Source organism: Suncus etruscus, chromosome 18, assembly GCF_024139225.1.
Source record: "Suncus etruscus isolate mSunEtr1 chromosome 18, mSunEtr1.pri.cur, whole genome shotgun sequence".
NCBI classification, from domain to species: Eukaryota; Metazoa; Chordata; class Mammalia; order Eulipotyphla; family Soricidae; genus Suncus; species Suncus etruscus.
In genome coordinates, this window is record NC_064865.1 from 48,380,244 (window position 1) to 48,395,804 (window position 15,561).

The 15,561-nt window shown below is 38.7% G+C and overlaps 1 pseudogene; it reads right to left on the reverse strand.

Annotated features, from left to right (window-relative positions):
• Positions 1 to 841: 841 nt before the first annotated feature.
• LOC125996834 (uncharacterized) lies at positions 842 to 965 on the reverse strand (annotated as a pseudogene).
• Between the last annotated feature and the right edge of the window lie 14,596 nt (positions 966 to 15,561).

A 15,561-nucleotide genomic window follows, 5' to 3' on the forward strand; every position in this document is an offset into this window, starting at 1 on the left:
AAAAAAAGAGATTTTCATACATATAAGTTTGCTGAAATAAACTACTTAAATTTTAATTTAATAAATAAGAAAACTCTCTTCATTGAACATATATTTTTGCTTCAGAAAATATGATTGCAATATTCAATACACTACATTATGTAATGTGATATGGTATAATTATTTAATGCATTAAAGTAGTTTTCTAACAGAACATATAATAATTACACTTTAAAACATAATCTCTAGGCATCTATTCTAACATGCCAGAATTCTTCATTGTACTTAAGGAATTATTTTATCTTTTCTAATTTTCAGTGTCTTATTTGTAAAAGAGTAAACTAGGTTGAACTAATTAGAGTGAATTATATATTGCTGCTTCTAGGTAGCAATAGGAAACATTGATAATAATAAAAACTACTCACTTCTTTTTAGGAGCTGGAGAGATGGTACAGTGAGTAGAGCGCTTGCCTGGCATGATGCCAACTTGAGTTCAATCCCCAGCATCCTATATGGTCCCTAGAGCACTGCCAGGAAAATTTCTGAGTTTCAGAACCAGGAGTAATTGGACTAGAAATTGGGTCAGAGCAATAGCACAATGGCTAGGGCATTTGTTTGTATACAGCTGACTTGGATTTAATCCTCAGTATCCCATATGCGCCCCCCCCCCCAAGTCTGTCACCAGTGATTTTTGAATGCAGAGCCAAGAGTAATCCCAGAGTGCCACTGGGTGTGGCCAAAAACAAACAAACAAAACCACTGGAAATTGAGCTCCTATATGACCAGAGCATTGTTAGGTGTGTGTCCCCACCAAAACACAAGAAATCAAAAAAGAACCTTTTCTTTTCCTTTTTTCTTTTTAATCAGATAGGAGCAATTCAGGTGTTGTAAGGCCTAATTGTGTAAAGATGCTAATCATGAGTCATATACATTCCAATCATCATGTTTTTTTAAATAATATCTTTATTTAAGCACCATCATTATAAACTTACTTGTAGTTGGGTTCAATTCATAAAAATAACACCCCCCCCCATTCACCAGTGTAACATTTCCAGCACCAATGCCACCATGTTCTAACTGCCCTCTGCAAAGAGGAACAGGTGAGTATTATTCCACCTCATGATCCAAAACTTTTAAAAAAAAATCAAGGCCTCACCAGGCACACTGGCCTCATGGTACAGTGCTCAACTTAGTGATGCAGAGCTGTTTGCATCCTACATCAATGCTGGGGTCCAGGAGGTCACCTTCATGCTGCTGGTGGGGCTTGGATTTCTGCATTTCTCTTCTCCAAATGTTAGGGTCTGGTATCCAAAAGACCACTCAAAGCAACGAGCTCTGTATTAAACGGTTTTATTATACACAAATCACAAGTCAAGCAAGTGTTGAGTCCCAACGCTGACCAAGCAAGGCTGTCCCCTTCAGAAGGAGAGCGACCCCAATCTTGGGTAAGGGGCTTCCTTTGATGCTCTGAAACCACAAATCACAAATTCCTTATGCCATTTGCAATGATTGGTTTGATTCATCTGAAGGGTATATTGTTCATATATTCTTGGGAACTATCAGACCACTAGTATCCTCCTTTTTCTTTTGATGGATTGGTACTTTGTTCAGGACATGGTTGGGAGATTCAAGTCTAGATAGGGAGGTAACTGCTAGGTCAGCTAACTCTACCTAACACAATGCTTCATTCTGAAGAGGAAAGGTTTCAGGACATGGGGTGTGATTGTGTGTGTGTGTGTGTGTGTGTGTGTGACTGAGAGGTCAGCTAGTGTGTATAGAATGGCTGATGTCTTAAGATGGAGGAACTTATGCCAAGTTTTCCTTCAGGGTGGCCATACACAAAGAGCTCAGGTTTGCATGTCAAAGGAATATTGTCTTCATGTCTTTGGGCTACTTCAGGGCTAAGCATTTCTTCTAATGCTTTATTATTTTCTCTACAAAAATAATAAATAGCACCCCATCTATAATTTGTTTTTGAGTACAGGAAGGTTGATTGTTTACCGGTATGGTGTTTGATTTCCACCTATTTACAAATTCCCCAAATTTCCTTCTACTGTATTCTTCTAATTGGATTCCAATGTGATCAGAGAAAATCTTTCATCTCAGTTCAATTATTTTGAATTTATGAGGCTCAAGCCAAGAGCCTGGCTATCTTGGATGATTTTCAGATGCATCTTTTACCAGGTGATGTAGTCTATAGATAATCAATTTAATTTATGGTATTGTTCAAATCTCTCTTATTCCATGTTAATATGTTCTTATTGAAATTGACAACTATTATTGTGGAATTGTCCATTTCTTCCTTTAATATTGTCAGCTTGTATTTAATATATTTTGCAGTTCTGTTATGATTGTCAGGCCAGTCTTTGTCGTCCTTTTATTATTACTAAATGTCCTTTTGTTTATGCACTTGACTTGTCTGTTTTCATTTATTACTTTTTTTTGGTATCACATTGGCCCCAGCACTGCTTTGGACTTACTCCTGGCTCTGTACTTATGGATTACCACTGGCTGTGCTTAGGGGACTATATGGGGTGTTGGTGACCAAACCAGGTTGGTTGTATGCAAGGCAAAAACACCCTACTGCCGTATTATTGCTCTGGTTCTCAACTATATTTATCTTACAGTCTATTGTGCCTAATATTGGGGTAGTCCCAATATTATTTCTCTTTTGGCTAGTTGGTATATTTATCTTCTTCCAACTTTCTACTTTCAATCTATTTGTGCCTTTGAATATAAAACACAGTCATTGCAGGCAGCACATAAGGCTTCATATGTTTTGAGTTTTGTTTTGAGTTTTGAGTTTTTGAGTTTCTTCCCAGCAGTGTTAGTATTCAGAGAGTCTGAGGGACATACCTGGTGATATTTGGCCAAGTTGTGCAGACCTGATGATTTAGTACTTGGGTGGATGCTAAGGGCCACCAGGACTATAACCTGGTGGTGTTCAGCAGTGGGGTGTGGGGTGTGGATGGTGTGGGTCCTGTAGTGTGAAGACTATCTCCAGAAGTAGAATGTACCTTGCAAATGCTTCAATCCTTTGAGTTTTCACCCTTGAAAAAGGAGTCATGTTTTTTTTCTACCTTATAGCAATGGTTCTCAGGGTTTAATACTGGCTCTGTGTTTATGGATCAAACCTGGAAGGGTTTTGGGAGACCATATGGAGTTGCTGGGGATCAAACCCAGATCAGCTGCATGAAAGGAAAATGCCTGCCTCAGCCCCTATATTTTCTATTAATTCTTCCTAAATTTATTGATTCTAGAATGTGTTCATCTACATTTAATATATTGCTAATTTTTATATGTGTCTGTATATGACTGGGCTACAGCCAGCAATGCTCAGGGGTAACTCCTGGCTCAGGACTTACTCAAAAACGACAGAGAAACAGTACAGTGCCCTACCTGCTGTCCTATTTTTTTCAGCCCTGATTTTAATAAATCCTATGACTTTTTAAAAAGATTTTTTAATAACATATTTATTTAAACACCTTGATTACAAACATGATTGTGGTTGGGTTTCAGTCATGTAAAGAACACCCCCCTTCATTGGTGCAACATTCCCATCACCAATGTCCCAAATCTCCCTCCTCCCCACCCCACCCCTGGCTGTATTCTAGACAGGCTTTCTACTTCCCTCGTTCATTCATACTGTTATGATAGTTCTCAATGTAGTTATTTCTCTAACTGGATTCACCACTCTTTGTGGTGAGCTTCATGTCGTGAACTGGAACTTCCATCCCTCTTCTCTTTTGTCTCTAAAAATTATTGCAAGAATGTCTTTTATTTTTCTTAAAACCCATAAGTGAGTGAGACTTCTCTGTCTCTATCTCTCTCCTTCTGACTTATTTCACTCATTTCTCTCTCTCTTTTTTTTTTTTTTGTTTTTTGGGCCACACCCGTTTGACGCTCAGGGGTTACTCCTGGCTATGTGCTCAGAAATCGCCCCTGGCTTGGGGGGACCATATGGGACGCCGGGGGATCGAACCGCAGTCCTTCCTTGGCTAGCGCTTGCAAGGCAGACACCTTACCTCCAGCGCCACCTACCCGGCCCCATTTCACTCATTTCTATGACTTTTTTTTAAAACCATTTTTCCATTGTGGATTGCTTTTGAGTTAAATGTGTGTATATGTACCATCTTAATTTTCTTTTTTTATTTTTCACTATACATTTTGGGGGATTGGTTATTAGAAATTGCCATTAGGAGCCACAGTAATAGGACAGTGAGTAGGGCACTTGCTTTGCATGAGGCCACTGGGGATCAAATTGTGGCACTGCATTGCAGTGTATGGCCCAACAGCAGATAAAACATTGTAATTTATATATTTTTTGAATGGAAATAAGTTTTAATTTTTATTTTTGTTGTGAAGTAGTTTTTTTTTAAATTTATTGCCGAGAGAAAGAGGAAACCTGTACTCTAGAGAACACAGTTATCTTCAGAGTGTTAATAGTTAAATACCTTTTTTTCTTTTTTTTGTCTTTTTTTTGATTTTTTTTATTTAAACACCTTGATTACATACATGATTGTGTTTGGGTTTCAGTCATAAAAGGAACACCACCCATCACCAGTGCAACATTCCCATCACCCATGTCCCAAATCTCCCTCCTCCCCACCCGACCCCTGCCTGTACTCTAAACAGGCTCTGCATTTCCCTCATACATTCTCAATATTAGGACAGTTCAAAATGTAGTTATTTCTCTAACTAAACTCATCACTCTTTGTGGTGAGCTTCCTGAGGTGAGCTGGAACTTCCAGCTCTTTTCTCTTTTGTGTCTGAAATTTATTATTGTAAGAATGTCTTTCATTTTTCTTAAAACCCATAGATGAGTGAGACCATTCTGCGTTTTTCTCTCTCTCTCTGACTTATTTCACTCAGCATAATAGATTCTGTGTACATCCATGTATAGGAAAATTTCATGACTTCATCTCTCCTGACAGCTGCATAATATTCCATTGTGTATATGTACCACAGTTTCTTTAGCCATTCGTCTGTTGAAGGGCATCTTGGTTATTTCCAGAGTCTTGCTATGGTAAATAGTGCTGCAATGAATATAGGTGTAAGGAAGGGATTTTTGTATTGTATTTTTGTGTTCTTAGGGTATATTCCTAGGAGTGGTATAGCTGGGTCGTATGGGAGCTCGATTTCCAGTTTTTGGAGGAATCTCCATATTGCTTTCCATAAAGGTTGAACTAGACGGCATTCCCACCAGCAGTGGATAAGGGTTCCTTTCTCTCCACATCCCCGCCAGCACTGTTTGTTCTCATTCTTTGTGATGTGTGCCATTCTCTGTGGTGTGAGGTGGTATCTCATTATTGTTTTGATTTGCATCTCCCTGATGATTAGTGATGTGGAGCATTTCTTCATGTGTCTTTTGGCCATTTGTATTTCTTCTTTGTCAAAGTGTCTGTTCATTTCTTCTCCCCATTTTTTGATGGGATTAGATGTTTTTTTCTTGTAAATTTCTGTCAGTGCCTTGTATATTTTAGAGATTAGCCCCTTATCTGATGGGTATTGGGTGAATAGTTTCTCCCTCTCAGTGGGTGGCTCTTGTATCCTGGGCACTATTTCCTTTGAGGTGCAGAAGCTTCTCAACTTAATATATTCCCATCTGTTAATCTCTGCTTTCACTTGCTTGGAGAGTGCAGTTTCCTCCTTGAAGATGCCTGTAGTCTCAATGTCCTGGAGAGTTTTGCCTATGTGTTGTTCTATATATCTTATGTTTTGGGGTCTGATATCGAGGTCTTTAATCCATTTGGATTTTACCTTCGTACATGATGTTAGTTGGGGGTCTAAGTTTAATTTTTTGCAAGTGGCTACCCAGTTGTGCCAACACCACTTGTTGAAGAGGCTTTCCTTGCTCCATTTAGGATTTCCTGCTCCTTTATCAAAAGTTAGGTGATTGTATGTCTGGGGAACATTTTCTGACTATTCAAGCCTATTCCACTGATCTGAGGGTCTGTCCTTATTCCAATACCATGCTGTTTTGATAACTATCGCTTTGTAGTAAAGTTTAAAGTTGGGGAAAGTAATTCCTCCCATATTCTTTTTCCCAATGATTGCTCTTTTTTTCTTTTGTACCATGCCTAGTTGTGTTCAAGTTTTACTCCTGCCTCTGTTCTCAGGAATCAGACCTAGTGACTATAACTCAGGGGATTATATGTAATGTCAGGGATCAAAACAGGGTCAGCTTCATGCAAGGCAAGAATCCTACCTACTGTAAGATCTCAACAGCCCCACATTTAATATCTTAATCATAATGGTAAGACTATATACAAATTTTATTTTGATATATGTCATTTTCTCCTTTGGGGATTGATTGCACTATACAAATAGTCTATAGTCATAAACATGTGCAATTATTTCTATAAACAATCATCTTTCAAGGTAGAGAAGATATTAGAATTTTATTACTGGCTCTGCACTCAGGAATTACTCCTGGTGGTACTCAGAGGAAACATTTGGGGTGCCAGGGATTGAACTTGGATTGGGCATGTGCAAGACAAGCATCCTACCCACTGTGCTATCTCTCTGGCTTCCACTGAGCTTCTTGAAAATGTATATTACTTTGTTTTCTTCAAACTTCAACTTTTACTTCTGTTATTATTAATATGCCTTTTGGAGAAAAGCTCCTCCACTCTAATCATACTTACCATATATATTTGAGCTGGACAGCTTCATAGAACTGCCATTTAGTAGGTTTGTGGCATGTTGGTTTTGGCTCTGATCTCCCAAGTGGTGAACCAAAGACTTAGGAACCCCACCCTGTGAATTTTGGCCAACCAAGATAGCAATTCAATGCAAGTTTGCAAGGATTTGGTGCTAATCAGACATGTGGTGCTGGGGATCAACCTGGACACCCATGAGGTGTTTGGGGGTTTTCAGGGTAACACCCATTACTACCTGATTATCTCAGAGGGATGAACCAGTGATGTTCAGGGTAACATTTTGTTCCAGATACTGGACCTACACCTTCTCTCCTGCTCCCCTAAACTTAACTTCACTCACCGAAATGGAACCCATGGCAGATGGGTTAGCAACAGATGATGCCCTACATATTATACTCTATAGCCCTTCAACTATGATGAACTTTTTAAATCATGTTGCTTTAAAAAATAAAAATTTATTGGATTATAAAATTGGTTAGGTTCAATGGAGGCATATTATTAGTCACTTTTATTATTGAGATAACTTGTATAAAGTATACAATGCAAATAGTTTTTGTTGAATAAATAATAGGAAATGAAATGAAAGAGGTACTACTGAACAAGTTTCCTTCCTTCTTTGTTTGTACTATTGTGGCTATGTGCTAGTGTGTAGTGCTTCCACTACAGGGTTGTAGCATTTGAACTTCAAGTTTCCAAGCTCACTGGGTGGTTGCACACTTTTGGGTTAAAGGTGCTTGCCACAGTTATAGACAATTAGATTATAGTGCTCATGGAGGTGGGTGTATTGTGGGTAATTTGTTTCCCCTGGCCCTGGTGCTTGTACATGTTTTAGTATAGTGGAACTTGCTGGGGGGAGGTCAGGATATTCACACACCTGACTTTGGTGTTCTGGAGATCACATACTCCATTGTAGCACCAACGGTCCCAACCACTCCAGCCAGTAGTACAGCCCTGAGCACCTCTATGCAGCACAGGAGTCCAAGTCATGGTCTGAGAATGGCAAAAGCAGGTGCTTTTTGCCTGTGAACTATCCAGGACTCCAGGTAAGTACCCCTTTGGACAATACTTATCCAAACTTTCATGTCTGTAAGTGTAGATCTAGAAAGTCACAAATTATGTTCTCTTCTATGATTAGTAGAGTATAGCCATTAGGCAAACATGAAAAAAGAAAACTGAGGCTGTACCAAAGAAATGTCTGAGTTGCTGTGTACCTCTGATTATTTACTGAATTGTGAATTCAGTTAATTTATTCATTTTTGGTTTTGTGTTTGGTCATCCCTGGCAGTGCTCAGGGATTGCTCCTGGCTCTGTGCTCAGGGTTCTCTCCTGGCAGGACTCAAAGGGCTGTATATGCAGTACTAGGGCTCAAACCTGTTGTTTGTTGTTTGTGGTTGTCAGTGTGCAAAGCAGGTACCCCACTGTCTATACAATTGATCCAGGGTGTAGTTCGGATTTTGGAAGACTAATTTGGATTCATTTTGCACCTTGATAAGAGAAGACAAAATTAAGAAAAAATATCAAAGACTACTACTATGCCATATCTGTTTTTTCTAATGCATATGTTTACTAAAGTTGTTCTGTGATGATTAATCTCTTTAAGAATGAGCATTATTTTCTATGTGGCATAACTTGTCTGTGTCATAAACCATTTTTTTCATGGAATAAAAGTGCTAGTAATGCTTTATATTTAAGAAAATCACGAACATTGAGAGTGTGGGTGCATTTATATGCACGCAATAAGGCCCACACTGTATTCTTGTAAATTCTAATTTTTCTTAAACCTGAAAATAAGAGGCAACAATGAAGGATGAGAATGAGTAAATTGAATGAGGAAGAGACAACACATTCAACTTCTCGGCCAAAATTTATAGCTGGGGCTTGAGTTCTATTTTCTTGGACAAATTGTATTTGTCTTTAGTAAATTCTCTTATTTCTTTCTTGGATAAAAGAATCAATTGCCCATGACAGCTGACATCACATTGATTCCCTGAGTTGACCTTTCTTGGGCAGCAGAATGCACTGTTCTTCATCTGATATCCACATGTCTTCTTCCTGAAGCTGTATGTTCTATTAAAAATGACCTTTAATTCAGTGTTTAGTTAAATGTAGTAAAATTTTCTCAGGAAAATTTTTTTCTCTGACTTTCCCAGTAGTTCACATTTTTCATATATGTTGGGCTTCCCCAAATACAATGTTGTGATATTTTATGAAGGCTTGTAATTTCCCAATATGTTTTATAAGTTCTAATTTCAAGATCATCTTTTTCTTTTTGGTTTTGGGGCTACACCCGGCGACACTCAGGGGTAACTTTTGGCTCTGCACTCAGAGATCACTCCTGGTAGGCTCACGGGACCATATGGGATGTCGGGGATCAAATCAGGCTCTGTCCTGGGTTTGCTGCATGCAAGGCAAATGCCCTACTGCTGGGCTGCCATGCAGTCTTTGCATGTAGGAGCCTCACATTGATCCCCAGTACTACATGGACCCCCAGAATTTCAAGGGCCAACCCTTGAGCAATGCATCAGGAGTTGTTCCCAATCACCACCAGGTATGGTTCAGAAATAAATGAACAAAAATTCCCTTCTTTTGTGATCAGTGGATTAATGTAACAATGGCTTTCTACCTGGACTTATCAAATGTTTGTATCTAATGCTTAAAAAACTTACTCTCTAGTTTGAATTGAAGTTTCCTCCCACAATTACAAAGAAAACACTTTGTTCAATTCTATCAATTATTGGAAGAATTTTCAGAGAAAGAAGATGTCAACATCAGTTGGAACAGCTAAGAGAAATATAAATGGAATCTAAATGCATCTTTGCCTGAAAACTAAAATGTAATATTTAAGGCCAGAGAGATAGTACAGTGGGTAGGGCATTTGTCTTGCATGTGGCCATCTTGCGTTCTATCCCTGGCATCCCATATGGTCCCCTCAGCCTGCCATGAGTTATTTCTGAGCTCAGAGTCAGGAGTAATCCCCAAGTGCTACTGGCTTGTGGCCCCCCCAAATAAAAGGTAATATTTACTTATTGAATGACTTGCTAGAATAGCCAGAAATTAATAAAACCGAGTCACCACAAAACAGGGAGGTCTTAGTTCAAAATGACATATGCCCTATGAATCACCTCACTTCCTACTTATATTTTCCTTTTACCATTTGAAGAGAGGGAACCCCCATTTTCTTATTATGGGGACAATATGCAGAAGTCAAGGTCAAACATGCACAGAACTTAACTCCCAATGGTGCCTCTTTCAGAATTGACAAAAGATGAAAATGATGCCAATGACATTCTTACCACAGGAGTCTTTGGCAGTTTTCTTTGCAATTTGTGAAGGGTCTAATGCATTCTAACGTTTGGAGCTTATTTAACTTTAATAGTGTTTCAGTGACATAAAACTACAGACTTTCTCTTTTGCAAACCATTTTCTAAGCATTAGCACTGATACTTCTGTTCCCTTTGGTCGACTAGTTAGCCTGCCACTCTCTCTCTCTTTTTAAACCCAAATTGGATTTTTGAGTGATCTAATCTCATTCCATATCACAACATTATTTTTCATAACAGCAGGAAGGAATTTGACGAACTATTCCAGTTTCTTCCATTTGTGAATTTAATTCCCACTTTGTCAAAATGGGCTTCAGACAGGGGGTGAAACCAGATGTACCTAGTTGTTCAAGTCTTAAATGTCTCTCCAGCTTGTTGAAGCAATCACATTAAAAATCTTCATAAATATGGTTGCAGACTTTCTTGCTCCCTCTGTGTTCCTGCTGTAGTTATATTATTTACACTTGAGCTTTTGCTACATATGGTTAAAGCTCAGTTGTGGCTCCTCCAACCCCCACTATTTTAAGTTACTATTTCCCCTAAGTTTTCTCTTTCATATTTTGAACTTCAACCCTAGGCTTTCTTTTATAGAAAGGAGGCAGAGTAGTGTAGCAGAACTAGTATGAATATGGGTCTCAGAGACATCAAATTTGAATCTTAGCTCCAACAATTGCTTGATGAATGATCTTGGATATATTATCTGTTCACTCCTTCCCTCCCTCCAGTTTCTATTTAGGCATCAAGCTTCCTACCTGGTGTCGTTTCCTCCTACCAGCTACCAGCTGGCAACTCTGAATTTCTTCTTATAATGTGGGCATTAGGATTTATAATTCTGTTAACAGTTTCAGGTACACAGTGTTCTAAAATATCTCTAGAGTGATAGCATCCTTCCGTCAATGTCTCAAGGGTCTCTTCCCCTGCTGCTCTCCAGTCCCTTGGCGCTAGATTGATTCCCAAGGTCTTGCTAACTTTCCTGACACTTATTCACTCTAATTTTCTTAAAGAGTTGTTAGGATTCAATTAAAAAAAATAACAACAACCTTGCTGCAACATCTGGCACAGCAGTTTGACAAGAGGAACAATCATTCTATTTTTCACTCAGATTCATAAATTTGACCAGAAGAAAGAGCATTTTCTTATTCAACAAGGACTTATTGAAAACCTACTTTTGTGTTTCACGTAGAATCTATCTATTGCTTATTTCAGGAATATTTTTCAGTTATCAGTTTTCTATATTTCAATGCCTTCCTGTTATTATTATTAGAAGTAATAGTGATATCCACAGGGAATGGGCTACTTATAATGTACCTTTGTGATTTTAGGTAACTTACTATTCACTTGTTATGTGAAGAACAGATGTTATGAATGTGGTGCTATCACCCTAAATTTGTTGATTCTTTATTCTGCCAGGGGCATTGGCTCACATGGTTTGCTTATGCTGAAAATTACAATCTTGACTGCAGAGGTCACAAGGGAAAGAAATCCAATTATGACAGCATTGAAGCTCTTCAACATGGTGCTCTATGAAGACAATAGGACATATCCTTTGGCTTTCCTATTAAGAAAATATGGTAGAAACTTAATCTGAGTTTTTCTTTTTTTTTTTTTTTTTTTTTTTTTTTTGGTTTTTGGGGCACACCCGGTAACGCTCAGGGGTTACTCCTGGCTATGCGCTCAGAAGTCGCTCCTGGCTTGGGGGACCATATGGGACGCCGGGGGATCGAACCGCGGTCCGTCTCCTAGGCTAGCGCAGGTAAGGCAGGCACCTTACCTCCAGCGCCACCGCCCGGCCCCAATCTGAGTTTTTCTTACTGGCTCCTTGGATATTATGTAGAGAAAAGAATTAAATAAAAATAATTCTTAGATTTTATTTTCAGTGAAAACAGGCAACCCTCCTTCTTTAAAGTAATATATTAGCTGCAGTGAATTGCAGAAAGCACAATGTTCAGAGATGAGATTTACCCCTTCTGGATGACTACAGATGGTGAATTCAGGGTGACCAACTTAGGACTATTTGTTTATAGCTTTTACAGCTTTAGCATTCAAATCCTACTCATTCTGACCTACCTCTGTTCTGACTAAAATAGGGTGTTCCTAACTTTAAATGAGACGCAAAAATAGTGTGGTATTATGAGGCAATAGGAAGGGCTTGGGGTCATGCCAAAAACACATAATAGTCAGTTACATGCCATAATGTCTCAACCAAAGGTACTTATTCCTGGATCAGGCAAGAGATGTGTTCAGTGTGTCAGTGGATTCTACAAAACTGGAGTTTCACATCAGTAGTTATGAATGGAAAAGGCAGTGGAGTTGAACAAAATTATTACTTTAAAGGGAAATAGTTTGTCACAACAGACAGGGACCTCCTCATTTCTTCCTTTCTACTTCTTATGACTTATTTTTTTTTGGAAAACTGAGCTCATTCAAATATGAATAACAACAATAATACAAATAAGCAGGCAGGACTTTTAATCAGGTATGTAACCTTTAAATTGTGAAAATGAAGAGAAAAATGGTCTCGTAGAACTTTTAACATAGACTATTGTCAAGGACAGATAAAAACATAGTAATTTAACCTTCCAAAGTAATTTAACTTAGAAATGATGATATAATCATCATGTGCAGACCAAAATTTCAACACTAGACACAGAACTGGACAACAGAAGAGAATGAATAAATTAGAGAAGGAAATGAACTGAGATTTAGCAAAAATAATAAAAGACAATATAAGTATTTAAGAAATGAATACTAAATTAGGTAAGACACAAAAGTTTAAAAAAATGCAATTGCAGGAAATGTCTAAAACAGTAACATGAGAAATACATCACATATTAGAGGAGTTAACCACGTCCTACGAAGAAAAAGTGATTTGAAAAATTCAACATCATCAACAAAGGAAGAATATTCTGGGCAAGCAGGGAAGACCATTTTGGATACTCATATCGTGTACAAGTTATTTCACTAAGTGAAGACAATTTCAAAATGGCAATTTAGGATATCTGTTGTGATCACCATAGTTTGGTACAGAATAATTCTGAACAAAAGAAGGATTTAATTCCACATTCATCAGGACAGAGTAGTTCCACTAGACATTTGATGTTATTCTTTAAGAAATGCCTTAGATATTGAGTCCCCAGCTTTATGAACTGCATATTGGGAGAAACAAAATTGTTTTACTCCTGAAAGAACACAGATTCTGGATCCAAGCAGAACTGGGCTCCAATTATATATATTCTTATAGTATATATGACTGGTGGGACCATAATATAATGATAGCCTCCTCCTAGAATGGCTGTTCTCACAGCCATCCTGTGAGAAAAGTACTTAGCAGATTTAGGGTGCATAGAAAGTGCATGCTGAATCGTAGCTATTTTTATGATGATTATTTCATGGCAAGAAGTTTTATTAGGGTTAAAAATCTCAGGGAAACAAAACATCCACAAATCTCCAACAGCCATCTGTTTCCAGCAGCACTCATACTATGAAACTCTAGTTCCACTGAAACAATTTGGATTCCCTCTTAAAACTCACCATAATGAGATTTGGCCCGCACCAGAGAAAAGCCATTAATGACCTAATTGTCAAATCTAATGGCCTGTTTTCAGTCATGTTCTTATTTATTTTCTCTGTGGCATGTGATGTTATTGACTATTCTTTTTATTTATTTATTTTTGTCTTTTGGGCTACATCCGGCAGTGCTCAGGGCTTATTTCTGCATCTTCACTTAGAGTTCAGAACTTCAAGAAGGACTTGGAGGGCCATATGGGGTGCCAGGGACCCAATCTGGGTTGGCTTGTGTGTATGACAAGTACCCTACTTGCTGTAGTGTCTCTCCAGCCTTATTTTCATAATTCATTCATGTGGAATCCTCAACAATGCTTTCTCCTGCTTCTTCACCTTCTTTCCTGGAAAAATGGTCTTTGAAGGGGTCTTTTCTCCACTTCCTAATTTTTTTCTCCCTTGAAGTCTTCCCTTAAATTCACAAAGCAGAGTCCATGCAATTGAGCAAAACTTTATTCGGTACCTATAGAAACCTGTCCCTCTTCCAGGTATTAAAGTCACAGGGACAAATGAGATTGAAGTGGGGGTAACTCTCTGTGCTTACACACCTGAGTTCTTCACTCCTTCCTAAATACATTGACGATGACCTATTATTCAGGCCCTTGCACATGTAACCAGTTCTAGTAGCAAGATGGAACTGTAGAGGTCATGAATGTGTGTCATGGGTTGGATATAGCACTTTGGAGCCCATGTCCCTCATCCCACAACACATGAACTGGAGAGAGATGTGTTGACTTGACAGTGTCCCATGGGGGAGGGTGGCTGGGTCCATGATTGCCAGATTGAGGAAATTCTTACTGATTTGCATCATGCTTTATATGACAGAAAATAAAATGTGTGGAAAGCTGCTGAAATCTCAGTTTGTTATTGCATCCTCTTCTATCCTTCCCAATCTTATCCAAAACTGCTCTACTATGATATACTCGGAGGAAATTGGCTATGTACATAAACAGACACAACTAAGAAAATGTGCAAAAAGCTGTGATGAGTAATCTCAAGATGCCTTTGGGGTACCAAGGAGGGGCAGCAAACTCATTCTCAGTGGAGAGTGTTTAGGAAGGATCCTTTCCTTTCCTGGGCCTTGATTATCTCTTCCCATCTTTCCCATTCACTTCATACCTTGTTTAAGGGAGATTTTGCAGGAGGAAGGACCACTCCAAAGATATCTTTTCCTGGACTATTGTGAGCAAGACACCAAATTCTGATTATCTTCCAAGCTACCATGTTTAAAAAGACCACATTTAAAAAGCTTCCTGATTCTCAATAAGCAGTGCTTGAATCTAGCTCTATTGAAAAACTCTGTTAAATGAACATTTTTGACTTAACTCTTATTTGTCTTCCTTTTAAAACTTATTTTCATAGTTTTTGTCCCTATCATAGCTAGCATACAAACTTCTCTCCAGCCATTTCTTTTCTTTTTTTGGTTTTTGGGTCACACCCGGCAGCACTCAGGGGTTACTCCTGGCTCTACGTTCAGAAATCGCTCCTGGCAGGCTTGGGGGACCATATTGGATGCCAGGATTTGAACCACCAAACTTCTGCATGCAAGGCAAATGCCTTACCTCCATACTATCTCTCTGGCCCCTTCCAGCCATTTCTTTTTTTTTTTTTTTGGTTTTTGGGCCACACCCGTTTGACGCTCAGGGGTTACTCCTGGCTATGTGCTCAGAAATCGCCCCTGGCTTGGGGGGACCATATGGGACGCCGGGGGATCGAACCGCGGTCCTTCCTTGGCTAGCGCTTCCTTACCTCCAGCGCCACCTACCCGGCCCCACCATTTCTTAAGGTAGAGTAAAATAGAATAAAGGGCCTGCATCAAGTCCCTCTTTATTTGTTTCTCATGGATAATTTGCCTCATCACAATATCATTACTATAAGGTTTGCATCTCATTGCCAGAGAAAATATTAGTTGGATCCTAAATTCAGTCTTTCCTGTTTCTTATATTTGGTTAATTTTAGTCTTTTTTTTTTTTTAGACGTGAAAACCACAGAAATTCTTGCAAAATTTTGCTTTTCCTAGTTGCTATTGTTCTCCTTTT